The sequence below is a fragment of the Triturus cristatus genome, chromosome 3_2, assembly GCF_964204655.1.
Source record: "Triturus cristatus chromosome 3_2, aTriCri1.1, whole genome shotgun sequence".
Taxonomy (NCBI): domain Eukaryota; kingdom Metazoa; phylum Chordata; class Amphibia; order Caudata; family Salamandridae; genus Triturus; species Triturus cristatus.
In genome coordinates, this window is record NC_140584.1 from 281,007,377 (window position 1) to 281,021,107 (window position 13,731).

General features: G+C 48.1%; 1 protein-coding gene across 2 annotated transcripts in view; it reads left to right on the forward strand.

The window, feature by feature from the left end:
- Nucleotides 1-302: 302 nt before the first annotated feature.
- The window catches only part of LOC146857103 (transmembrane protein 200A-like), a 61,019-nt gene continuing 47,590 nt past the window's right edge, over nt 303-13,731 (forward strand). Inside the window, exon 1 of one of the 2 annotated variants that reach the window (XM_085647604.1) lies at nt 303-766. The gene's annotated coding sequence lies outside the window, so the exon portion shown is untranslated. The remainder of the gene's footprint in view (nt 767-13,731) is intronic. The other variant, XM_085647605.1, reaches the window with a different exon arrangement.

Genomic DNA, 13,731 nt, shown 5'->3' on the forward strand with positions numbered 1-13,731 from the left:
AGAACAGTGAAAGCTAGCAAGAGGGAGACAATGCGAGAAGAGGGAGAACGTGAGAGGGTAGAGTGGGAAAGAGGACACGGAGGAAGATTAGAACAAGGACTGGGGCAGAGGAGGGGGAGAGAAAGGGATGAGAGAAGAGATGGGAAAAGGTTCAAAGAGTAAGAATGAAAAAGAACAATCAGGGGGTGGTAGGACCGAGAGAAGGAGGCGGTGCAGGGGAGGGGGTCCTGGAAAGGGAAGTCCAAAACAGGGGAGGGGGAGAGGAGGATAAGTTGTGGAGGAGGGAAGTGCGGGCCCGGAGAAGGAGGAGGAGCGGAGACCTTCGGGGTCTGGAGCGAGGGATCAGAGAGTGTGCTTGCAGAGGCCGAGGGAGTCCGAGTTCAGGGGAAGAGATCAGACGGCTGCAGCCTCGGACTCCCCGCGAAGAGGAGACCGGAGCGCAGCAGGGAACTCGGAGCCGAAGAGGAGGGGTCGGGGCAGCCCCAAAGGACTCCCCTAACGAGCAGCAGCAAGGAGTACAGGGCTACTCACGCGAAGCCGGGTAGCCGCCGGTAAGAAGTTGAGCTCAGAGGGCAGCGGCGGAGGACTCTCACTCTCCACCAGGGGTCGCCCTGGAGAGCTACGGAGGACAGGGACCCGCAGAGGGGAGATCCGGGCGCGCGCTGCAGCCGAAGACCGGCGGGAAGCAGCTGCGTGTCCGCGCGAGACCCAGAGGAGGGAGAGGGCGCCCGGGCATGGATGGGTGTGAGCGGCGTCTGGAAACAGGGTAAACTGCACCGCGACATGTGAATACAATGAAGGGGCATGCACATCACATTTAAAATGCATCACGGCGTTTATGTGAATAAATGTGTCAATACAGCATACGCTGCACTTTATTAACACTCACAGCACCCAGCACGCACAGCTACATTTGCAAAAATATATTATAATAAATAATATCAATACAGCACAACGCGCATCATGCATCTAAAACTCGTGCAACACATTAGTAATGCAGCGGAGAGCGCGTGTACAGCGATATAATGATAGAGCTCAGTGGGTATGCATAGCGCTATGCAGATAAAGCTCAGAGTGCATGTACAGCGCTACATCGATAGAGCTCATAGAGTGCATGTACAGCGCTACATCAATAGAGCTCAGAGTGCATGTTTAGCGCTACATCGATAGAGCTCAGATAGTGCATGTACAGCACTACATCCATAGGCTTATAGTGCATATACAGCGCTATGATAGAACTCAGAGGGCATGCACAGCGCTGTACAGATAAAGCTCAGAGTACATGTACAGCGCAACATTGATAAAGCACAGAGTGTATGTACAGCGCTACATCGATAAAGCTCAGAGTGCATGTACAGCTACATCGATAAAGCTCAGAGTGCATGTACAGCGCTATGATAGAACTCAGGGTGCATGTACAGCGCTACATCGATAGGCTAAGAGTGCCTGTACAGCGCTACATGGACAAAGCTGTGTCCATGTACAGCACTGAATGCACAATTGACAGTCGTTAAGCGGGGGTGTAGGAATGACTGGCTTTTGACATAAGCAACACTTCCGTCGGTCCAGTCGAGCCTGGACAATACAGCTTTTGTGTGGCACTGCAGCACGCACCCGGGGCTATTTTTCCACCCTGTCTGGGTTTGTGCACCGCGTGTGGCTCCCCGGGAGCCTGGTCTGGACAGAGTGACAACAGGTCTTTTTCCAGCGCTTCGGAGCTTGCTGCAGCTGTGTCCTTGCAAACGCGCAGGACTTCAAGTAAAGGAGTGCAGTGACAGTAGAAAACCATTGTGCAGTTCTAAGTTTAATGATTCGGTGTTAAAACTTAAGATATCGTCACAATCAAAAGGGCGGGTCACTCAAAATTAGATTTCGTCAGCCAAGTAACAACATCTCTCAAAGATGTTCAACAATCAAAGACCACTTTCGCCCTAGTTGCTGGTCGGTGTTGGGTGTTTGACGTGTTTTGATAGTAGTGGACGTTCTGGTGTGGCCAGTAATGACACCATTCCAAGGAAACAATGGTTTAACACCTATTACAATTTTAAAGACAACACCTGTGGTCATCTAGGCACTGAACAGCCCCAGAGTAGCCCTTCATTCGGGGATTTCATTCATAAATCAGGAAACAGTTAGAAGCCCTGGGTATGCAAATTTACTCTAGCAAACTAGCGCAAGTGACGTCGAGCCCACGTTGAGCCTTGTGACATCACACGTTTGCCCACTTATCACAGCCTGACCCCTCGACAACTTCTGACTCCTCACTCCTAAACTAAAAGGCTAGAGAGGGAAATGGGTAGAGCTTAGAGAACTTAAACACAATTCTTAGAAGTTTGTTTACTTCTCTTCCTGACGCTGCCCTCATGATTTCTGGGACCAGGGATAGGGGTAGATAAGTACCAGGACCAACGAGGAAGCTAGGGGTAGCACTAGCAACAACTACCCCTTTCTACTCCAATTTGACTCTCCTGCCCTTTTAGCAGAAGTTCTGATCATTACAACCGTTGGAATAGTGGGAGCTGGACAGCCAATCAGAGTCTTTGAAATGCAAACGCTCTGCGCTTCCTGGTTTCCGGAAGTGCCGACGGGGATGTTCAAGGAGGCAGCATGTGCCAACAACAGTACGGGCCTTCACGCCGCTCATTAAGGCTAAATAACGTTAGTTATTGACTGGTGCTGCTGCTGAGAATACAATAATGTCATAATCTAAAGCCGCCGCCACTTTAAATGGACATTAGAAAAAGACAGATAGCGCTCAATGATCTCTGCAGCTGTGTGCATTGTGCTTGTGCCCATTAGTACAGGAAGATTCACAGCCAGTGCATTCATTAGAGAGCCACTTTGGCATTTTCGGGAGGCTCCTCCAAATTAAAAATATCTATACAATATTACTTCATTGAACCATCTGAAGCTTGAGTGACATGGGGTTGGGCTGGCCGAGCTGATGTCATTTCCTGGAGAAGTAGTCAAGTTAGGCTTTGGGCATATTTACAGGCGCATGGTCAAGTTTCAGTATTAATATCTCTTTAGGTTTTGGTGCAAGTATGAGGCAGTGTAGACGTTTCCAGCTAGTGTGGTCAGTTTCAAATTGTGGTGGATTTTCAGTAGTGTGGTTAATTAAAATATTGTGGACCCTTTCAGTTAGTGTGGGCAGTTCTGGCAACTGTGCTAAGTTCCAGTTTCATGGTCAGTTTCACTATTGTGTTCAGGTTGATGCAGTGTGGTCGGTTTTTGTAGCATGGTCAGGAACTGGCAATCTGGTTAGTTTCAGGCATCGTGTTCTGTTTTAGGGTGTGTGATCAAGTATTATTGTCAGTTTCAGATACAGTAAGACATTGTGATTAGTTACTGGTATTGTGATTGCTCGAGGTATTCTAGTCTGTTGTAACATAACATTGCATTATTTTAAATCAATTTCTTATAATGGAGTTGTTGTCACATGCATAGCTGGTTCCGGTATTGTGGTCAGTGTCATGTACAGAAGTCGCCTGAGGTACTATGGCCAGTTTCAGCCATTGTAGTGAGTTTTGTGTACTTCTGTCGGCTTTGGGCATTATGATCAGGTATAGACAGTATGGTAAGTTTCAGAGCCCATTGTCAGATTTTATGTATTGTAGTCAATTTCAGATATTGTAGTCGGGTTCAGGTACTCTGGTGAGTTTCATGTGTTGCAGTCACATTCAGAAACTGCGTTTTCTTTCCGTTGTAGTGTTTTTTCAAGGGTTGTGGTCAGTTTCAGATATCCTACTCATGTTCAGGCATTGCAGTTAGTTTCACATACTGTGATCAGTTTCAGGTATTGTGGCTGATTTGAAGAACTGTGGTCCGTTTTATGTCGTGTAGTTAGTTTGATGCAGTCAGGTGTGTTTCAGGTATTGTAGCTGGGGTCAGATTTCTAGTCGGTTTCAGGGATTGAAGCCTGGATCAGGCCCTAAGGGAAGAATTAGGTACTGGTGCCAATTTCAAATATAACAGGCCTTTCAGGTATAGATGTCAGTTTCAGATATTGCAATCACCATCATCAATGGGTTTAATGTAGTGTGCTTTATTTCAGGTTTGATGTCAATTTCCTGTATCTCGATGGGTGGCAGGTATTGCTTCATGTCCTGTGGTTGGTTTCTGGTAATACTGCTGATTTCAGGTATACTTTTATCAGTTTCAGGCACAGCCCCTGGTTTCATTTATTGATGTACGTTTCAGGTGTTGTGGTCAGTTTGATGTATCTCTTCCGTCTTTCTGATCAGTTTCATGTATTGTAGTCATGTTGTGGGTTTTACAGTCTCTGGTCTATTTTAGGTACTGTGGTTGGTTAGGAGATGTTGTGGTTGGTTACAGGTGCTGAAGTCCCTTTCGGTTACTGCGTTCAGTTTCAGATACAATGGTGGGCTTCAGGTCTTGTGGTGGGTTTCAGGTGGGTTTAAGGTAATGTTATTGGTTTCAGGTATATTTTTCCCAGCTTAAGGCCCAGTCCTTGGTTTCATCTATTGATGTAAGTTTCTGGTGTGTCAGCTTCAGGTATTGTGGTCAGTTTGATTTATTGCAGTAGATTTAAATTACTCTGATCGGTTTCAGGTAATGTAGTGGGTTTCACAGTCTGTGGTCTGTTTGAGGCACTGTGGTCAAGTCAAGTCAAACACATCTTTATTCGGCCAGAGTCAAAAAAGCACAAAGATCATAAAAGTGGCATAATACAAAAAAAGTTGCCTCATATGTGTCAGAATACACTTTTAAAACACACGGTACATAAACAAAGAACAATATTGCACAAAAACAAAGTTCCTTTTGATAAACACAAGATGTCAAAGCAGACATCAAAACCGAGATGTTTAGCATACAATCACTGAACAACAAATAACTTGTGTGGTCAGATTCAAACTCATCTTTATTCAGTGGCTGTGGGACCATAAAAGCACAGGATAAAATATTTACATCTTCATAACATTTAAATAACACTCTAAAAGCATCATAAAAGAGATAATCATTAAAATGCAGAGTCTTCTTAATATGATAGCAGCAGTGAAATAACTGAGAAGAGCAGTGCAGACATCGTGTGATTCAAAACTTTGCAGATAGATCAAGCCCTCTTTGTAAGAATTAAAGTGCTTATGTAGTAGGGCCGGGCGTAAAAAGGGCAATCTAAGAGAGTCATATAAAGTACAAAAGAACATAAAATGAACAGTTAATTGAAAAGTAATACAGTCACAGGGGCAGCATGAAAGGGAGCCCAGGAGCCCTCTACTGGGAAAGCCACAAGGAAATGAACTATATTTAGTCTAAATCTAGTGAGATCAAATCTGTGCTCTGGTTTTGCTATCCAGTTCAGATAAGGATAACTTGTGTGGTAAATACAGACTTCCATGTAATGTGCTATCTCACAGTTTCGATCTATGGGATTAGAAAAATATTTTAAAATCACGTAGTGTATTATGCACATAGAATATTTATAATCATCCAAAAGTTTCATACCTTTTCCTAATATAAAAAGATGATCTAATAAAATGTAACATCGCATAGCATATTTCCAGGGACCCTAACGTCTGCAGGAATATTAGTCCATTCTTATAGTGCCTTAGATTTGACTTGCACAATAACAGGGCTAAGAAGGAATGTCTCGGACCGGAGTACAAAGTGCAGAATAAAGTAAGGTGGCTAGTGCATTGCGTCAGAATGTTGTCACACCCACAGGGAGGACCCCAGGCATGGGAAAGGCGAGTTTAAAGTCCAATATGCTTAGCCTTCAAATGGTGAGCCAATGGCGATGCGTAGGATTCATAATCCACTGTATGGCTCGATACCCAATGTTGTTGATACTTGGGACGTAGTTAACAATTGTTCCTTTTCCTTGGGCCAGTTCTAGGCGCGTATTCATACAGAGTTCCATGTATCATTCTTTGATGTGGAATTTGAAATCTGGCCTGATTGAGAGAGGGTTTTCATATAGGTCCAAAAGATCCAAACTATTGAGTGAATCCTTCAAGTATAAGAGCCAAGGGATTTGATCAGCCCCATCGAGTGACAGGCAGCGGAAATGGATTCTGGATAGGCCAGCTTCAAGCGTACCCCAAATTGGTAAACGGGCTAGCATGATCAGGTCTTCTAGCATTCCAAGTTCCTCACGGCAAATTAAGGTGGCTGTGCATCTAGGGACTGACAGCAGTTTAGCAGCCTACGCATTAAACGCTTTTCTGCATAGTATATATATATATATATATATATGTATCCCAGATTCACTCGCAATTTCTCTGCCTCTCAATGGCGGCGGGCTCCAGTGAGGTAGCGAACCTCTTTACATAAATCCAATCCTTGTGATTATTTATTTCACAGAAACCGAAGCCCAAATCCATAAGCGTGGTTCAAAAAAAGGTTTATTTGTTACATGGCAAAACGCTTGGCGTTTTGCCATGTAACAAATAAACCTTTTTTTGAACGACGCTTATGGATTTGGGCTTCGGTTTCTATGAAATAAATAATCACAAGGATTGGATTTATATATATATATATATATATATATATATATATATATATATATGTATATATATATATATATAACCTACTGGCGGTCGCCAGTAGGTAGATATAGTTAAGACCTATTTTCCATAGGAAATCCGCAACATTCTATTTGGAATAACATTGGTGCCGATTGACGAATCTACGTGAAATTTTCCAAACTTTTGGCCAGCTCCGGTCCGCTCCTATCCTGAAAATTTCACGGTGATTCGTCAAGAGGGGGCCGAGAAAAAAGGAGGGTCCCAAAACGCGTTTTCCCCATGCATTTTCCCATAGGACCTGTTGACGCAGCTACAGCCCGAACTGCTGAACGGAATTACACCAAATTTGGCAAAGAGGTAGTCCTCAGTTCAGACTCATGCCTTTTGCTTAAATGGTGTAAATCCGTTCAGTAGTTCCTGAGAAAAAGTTAAAAAGATAGATATATCTATGGCCTCGGAGGATCCGCGCACCCTCCCCGCACCCAGCGCGCACCCTGCAGTGCACGAGCTGTATTCTAATTGGCTGTCAATACTCCAGATCAGGAAGTGTTGGCCGCCATCTTGTGCCTCGGTAGAACCGAGGCACAAGTAACCTAAAAAACAAACGTGATAAACGCGACAAATGGGGCAGGGTGGAAACACCGTGACCCCCCAGGCCTGCTCAGGGGGCCGCACAAGGACCCCGAGGGCCAAAAAAAGAATTAAAAAAATTTAAAAAATCATCCAGATTCGCGCACCCAGCGCGAATTTCAGCCAAAAAAAAAAAAAAAATCATCGCGGACTCCCGCGCTGAGTATTCTAATTTGCCCCCGGTGGCCAATAATTTAAAAAAAAGTGTGGGGGGGGTCCCAATCCCCCCCACACTGCCCCGGGGACCGCCACCCCCCGGGGCTCCAAGATTGTATATGCGGGGGGGGGCTCACGGCCCTCCCGCAGCCCCGGGGACCGCCACCCCCGGGGCTTCGTTACCATAGGTGGGGGGCTCTCAGCCCACCCAGCCCCGGGGACCGCTACCCCTCGGGGCAACTTGTACATGTTGGAGGGGGGCCATGCGGCCCCCCTCCTGGAGCTTTGTATTGGCCCTGGGGACGCCACCCCCCAGGGTCGGCTCCTGCAGTGTCCCAGAGTTCCCACCCCCGGGACACTGCTGTTTGCAGGGAAACCTGCTCTCGCTTCAATGAAGCAAAGCAGATTGCTTTTCCACATGGGGAGCAGCATGTTAGCTGCTCCCCATGTGGAAAAGCAATGCCGGCTCCCGCAGGAGGCGGGGAGCCGGCTGGGACCTTGGGGGGGATTGGGGACCCCCCCCACGGTCTCCAACGAGAGGCCAGGCCCCGGGGGATGGGGTCCCGGGCCGGAAGTGGCCCCCCTCCCCCATTAAATAAAATAATAATAATAATAATAATAAAAAAAAAAAACAATGGCCGGCCGGGGAATGGGGTCCCCGGGGCCTTAAAGTGGCCATAAAAAAATAAAAATAAAAGGCCCATGCCCCGGGGGGTGGGGTCCCCGGGGCAAATTATGGCCTCGGGAGGGGGGCCCCTTCCCAATTTCTTTTTTTTCAAATATAAAAATTGGGGTCAGGCCCTGGGGCATGGGGTCCCCAGGGCCAAATAATTGAAAAAGAAGGGGGGCTACACAGCCCCCCTACAAAAAAAAAAGAAGGGAAAAAAACGGGATCAGGCTGGAGGCCACGCCCCCTCCTTACACCACTCTGCAAACGCGCCCCCTGGCGCGTTTGCAGAGGGGGAACTAATTCCTCTTGAATACTGGGGGTCCCGGGGGTCCCTGGGGGCCAACTAGCCCACCAGGAACCTCCAGTATGTGCCAGGGGGCTGCGTTGCAGAGAGGTGTAATGAGGCCACGCCCCTTTTTACACCTCTCTGCAATGCAGCTCCGTGGCGCTTACTGGGTGTTGTAAAAAGGGGCGTGGCCTCTGAACACCTCTCTGCAACGCAGCTCCCTGGCGCATACTGGAGGTACCTGATGGGCAAGTTGGCCGCCAGGGGACCTCAGGATTCAAGGGGACTTAATCCCCCAATTTAAAACACGCCACTGGGCGCGTTTGCACAGTGGTGAAGGTAGGGGGTGGGGCCTGAGGTGATATGTGTGCAAACCCGCCCTGTGGCGCGTTTTAAGTTGGGGAATTCATTCCTCTTCAATCCAGAGATCCCCTAGGGGCCAACTAGCCCACCAGGTACCTCCAGGAAGCGCCACGGAGCTGCGTTGCAGTGTTGTAAAAAGGGGCGTGGCCTCTGAACACCTCTCTGCAATGCAGCTCCCTGACGCATACAGGAGGTACCTGGTGGGCTAGTTGGCCCCCAGGGGACCGCAGGATTGAAGAGGAATTAATTCCCCAACTTAAAACGCGCCACAGGGCATGTTTGCACACGTCACCTCAGGTCCCGCCCCCTTCGTTTACCATTGTACAAATATTCCTCTAAAATCAGCCGAACTACGAATTCCGATTTACTCACCTGTTATCAGGAGAGAACCCAGTGCTGCATCTTTTAGACCAGCACAGACCAAACAGAGCACAGGGTCACATCACCATGTAAGGGCTGTACAAAGTCGAAGAGACTGCTCGACGAGCTCATCCAGATCCAGTACACAGTCACAGAGCTCATACCGCTCTCAGCGGTCAACATCCAGACAGTCGTCCTCCCTTACTCCTATATCACAAGACAGTGATGAATATGTATGTATGGTGGCAGACCCAGATAGACTGAAGAAATACCCACAACTAGACATCCGAATGGGAAGCCACTCCGCCAAGTTCGTTTTAGATACAGGCGCATCACTCAACTACATCTGCGCCACCGAATATCAGAGCATGAATCCGAAGCCGAAATTAGAGCCGGCTGCAGTTAGGGTCTTCACTTGGATGTCCAGAGAACCATTACCATGCTTAGGACAATGTCGCACCACGCTGACCTACAAAGACAGGAAAATCCAAGAACAAATCCACGTCATTGAAGGCCCTGAAGCAGAAGACTGCCTTCTCAGCTTGCCAACAGCGGAACGGCTGAAGCTAGTTGAGATCCTATACAAAGTAGATGACTCGCCAGACATTGTCAACAAGTTCCCAAAGCTGTTCAACGGTCTAGGGAAGCTCGCCCATTTCAAAGTCAAGCTGCACATCAACGAGCAAGTGACGCCAGTGGCACAGCACCACAGGAAAGTACCCTTTCATTTACAATAGGCAGTAGACGATGAACTACAAGACCTATTGAAAGCTGACATCATTGAAAGATCAACTGGACCCACTCCATGGGTGTCTCCGGTAGTGGTCGTACCCAAGAGAGGCCAAGACAACAAAGTACGCCTGTGCGTAGACATGCGATCTCCAAATACAGCCATCAAACGGGAGCGACACCCTGGACCTCACATCAGTGATATGATCACACGCCTGAATGGAGCGACAGTCTTTTCGAAACTAGACCTCAACAAGGGCTATCATCAACTTGAGTTGCATGAACAATCATGCTACATCACTACATTTACCACACACCAAGGACTCTTCCGATATAAACGCCTCAACTTTGGGATCTCCTCCGCTGCTGAGATTTTCCAGAAGGCTGTCAGACGAGTGATACAAGACATTCCGAACGCCTTTAATTACAGCGACGACATCTTGGTGTTTGGAGAGACACAGAAAGATCACGACAAAGCACTGGATCGGGTATGCCACGTCTTACTCAATGCCAACCTCACATTCAATCAGGATAAATGTGAATTTCACAAGTCGACCCTCAAGTTCTACGGCCACATCTTCTCAAAGGAGGGCCTGAGACCTGACCCCGACAAGATATCAGCACTCTTGGACACTCCACAGCCGCGCGACGTCAGTGATGTTCGCTCGTTCCTGGGGATGGCCAGCTACTGCGCCCGTTACATCAAAGATTACGCCACAATCAGCTACCCCCTCCGAGAACTAACTTGACAAGGGCAAAGCTTTCAGTGGTCAGCTGCGTCTGACCGAGCTTTCAACACAATCAAGGCAGCAGTGAGTTCAGCCATCAACCTTGCATATTTCAACCCCAAACGGAAAACCGAAATCACAGTAGACGCCAGCCCCGTTAGGCTAGGAGCGATTCTGGCGCAATATGATGACGAAGCTGACCAACGCCACATCATCGCTTATGCCAGCCGCAGCCTTACTGACACAGAAAAAGCATATTCCCAACCGGAAAAAGAAAGCCTGGCAGTCGTATGGGCGTGTGAACATTTCAACCTCTTCGTGTATGGCAAGCACTTCACACTCATCACCGACCACAAGGCGTTGATCACCATCTTTGGGAACCCCAGAGCGAAGATGCCTCCGCACATTGAAAGATGGGGCATCCGAATACAGGACTATACGTACACCATTATCCACAAACCGGGGAAGGCGGAGAATCCGGTAGATTACATTTCACGGCATCCCCAAGCTCTGATGCGGGTGCGTCACTCGGTGGCTGAAGAATATTTCCATTTCGTCATCGACCGAGCTTGCCCACCGGCTGTTCCACTTGAGGCTATCATCGATGCATCAACAAATGATGTCACAATTCAAAACATCATGCATCGTGTTCGCACTGACTCATGGCAACATCTAGAAGAACGGAATACCAGAGACACCATCAACATGCAAGAACTCGCGGCATTCAAACACATCAAAGATGAACTTTCCATCAGTGACAATGGCCTACTATTAAGATGCCGGAGAATTGTCATCGCCAACCAGCTGCGACAGGGAACTGTAAATCTGGCACACGAAGGACACCAAGGGGTGGTAGCCACGAAGAAAGCACTGCAAGAGCGCGTCTGGTTCCCTTCCCTTGACCAGATGGTGGAGACCACACTCCGAGACTGCCCACACTGTCAACTAGTAGGGCGAGAAGGATCACATGCCCCCCTGCAGATGTCGGAGCTACCTGACAGTGTCTGGCAACACGTAGCTGTAGACTTCTTTGGCCCGCTGAAATCGGGGAAGTACATCATAGTCATCATGGACGAATATTCTCGCTTCCCCATTGCTCATCAGATCTCATCCACCAAAGCGACCACTGTCATACCTGCAATTGATGAAGCATTTGCCGCATGTGGCATCCCCACAGTGGTGAAGACTGACAATGGTCCACCATTTAATGGACAAGAATTTGCAGAATTCGCGAGACACCTCAACTTCAAGCATTAGAAAATCACTCCCTTGTGGCCCCAAGCAAACGGGATGGTGGAGCGATTCATGGCCACCATCAAAAAGACGATGCAGCATGCTGAACTAACCCACTGTGATATTCAGCCAGCACTAAACGAAGTACTACGAGCATCCAGGACCACCCCACACAGCACCACAAACCAATGTCCAGTTACCCTGATGCTTGGGCGGATTCTTCACACACGGATACCAACTGCAGACGCCGTCACACAGTCCAGAATCACGACTTCAGACCACGAGACCCTGGTAAACCTGGACCGGACTAAGAAGGCGAGGATGAAGGAATATGCAGACCACCGCAGACACGCCAAGACGTCCGACATCAGAGAAGGAGACTGGGTGCTGGTAAGACAAGAAAGGAAATCCAATGCAGACAGCCGTTACCACGATCGTCCACTACAAGTAACGAGAAGAAAAGGAACCATGATTACAGCTGAGGCTGAAGGCAAAAGAATGACCAGGAATGTGTCACACTTCAAAAGGGGCAACCCGACAGCCTACACGTGGGCTCGAAGACCTGATTGGGACACAGACGTGTCAAGTCAAAAAGAGAACAGCCACGAATAACCTATACAAATACCGGAGACCTGTGAAGGGAGAAGAGAACGTCCTCCCAGTCAATTACAATCCAGCCGACCAAGAAGGGACATTCGAAAGCCCATTCGACTCATTGAAGAACTCTGAGGAAGACATTGAACTTTCAAAATATAAAAGGGGGGAGATGTCGTGTCACCATTGCCTGTCCCGATCTTGTCCCAGGGTCAGGCGTGGCCGGAAGGGGAGGAGCCGCGGGATGGGAACAGTTAGTTCGCGCCCGGCTATTAAAGAATAAAGAAGGTGTTCCCCAGCACTGCTGGTGTCCGTGTGTTTCTGGGCACGGGACATGAAAGGTAAGTGGAGAGACACAGATGGGAAAGGGGAGAGTGTATGGTGGAAAGTAGCGAGATAAGGAGGGTTTAAGAGGAGGGGAAAGCAGAGACATACAAGGAAGGATGTAGAGATACGGGAGGAATAGGGAAGTGTTGGGGAAATGAAGAGATATAGAGACAAAGTGAAAGGGACCAGAGAGATGCAAGAGAAAAGGAGAAGAAGTGACTTTAGGAATTTTAACCATATGTGGCGAGTGAGGTGGGGAGGGAAGGTGGTAAAAGGCAGCGTGATACAGAAAACAAGAAAGGATGTGCTGGCGATATTCAGGGAATGATGTTTGGGTACTGGGGAATGAAGAGATTGGAGCTGGGCTACAGCTATCTGTGCAGCTTGTGCAGTGGCTCCAGTGCTTGGGGGTGTGAGGGGTCTATTTCAGCTCATTTTCTGCAGTCTTGTATTACTTAACCACTGGGGTGGGGCCAGGTTGCTTAACTTGCATTAGGGTCCATGGCAGCCTTGCTACGCACTGAGGGCCATATGTATCAAATAGTTGCGTCACACTTGCACTTTGCAGCGGGGTGCAAGTGTGACGTAACTACTAAGTGCGATTAATCAAGCCACGCAAGGCCACCTTGTGAAGCCCTGAGTGGCTTGATGAATCTGGAGTAACACAGCGCAAATCGCTGTGTTGCGTTTCTCTGCCCCAAAGGGGCGTTCCATGGATTTTGACGCAGTTTCAGATTTACCTTTACTGGTAGACCTGGGAATGCGCCCAAACTGCTACGCCTCCCAGGTGAGGCATAACAAGGAGAAATATCTTTATTTCTCATTGTTTGTTCCTCTTTCTGTGTGTGCTGCATGCTGTAGCACACATAGAAAGAGGAAAATGTCTCAGGGGATTGGTTTTGTGCATGAAGGTGCTCCTTGCTGCACAAAAACAATCCTGCTTACAGCGCAGGCACCCTTGCAAGGGTGACTGCGATCGCGCTGGGCAGCACATTGTGCGTCAGTGCTGACCATAGAGACGTGTTGAATGCTGGAGGCACTCACACTGACCATAGAGACATGTGTTGAAAGCTAGAGGTACTCTCACTGACCATGGAGACGTGTTGAAAGCTAGAGGCACTCACAATGACTATAGAGACATGTGCTGAAAGCTAGTGGCACTCACAC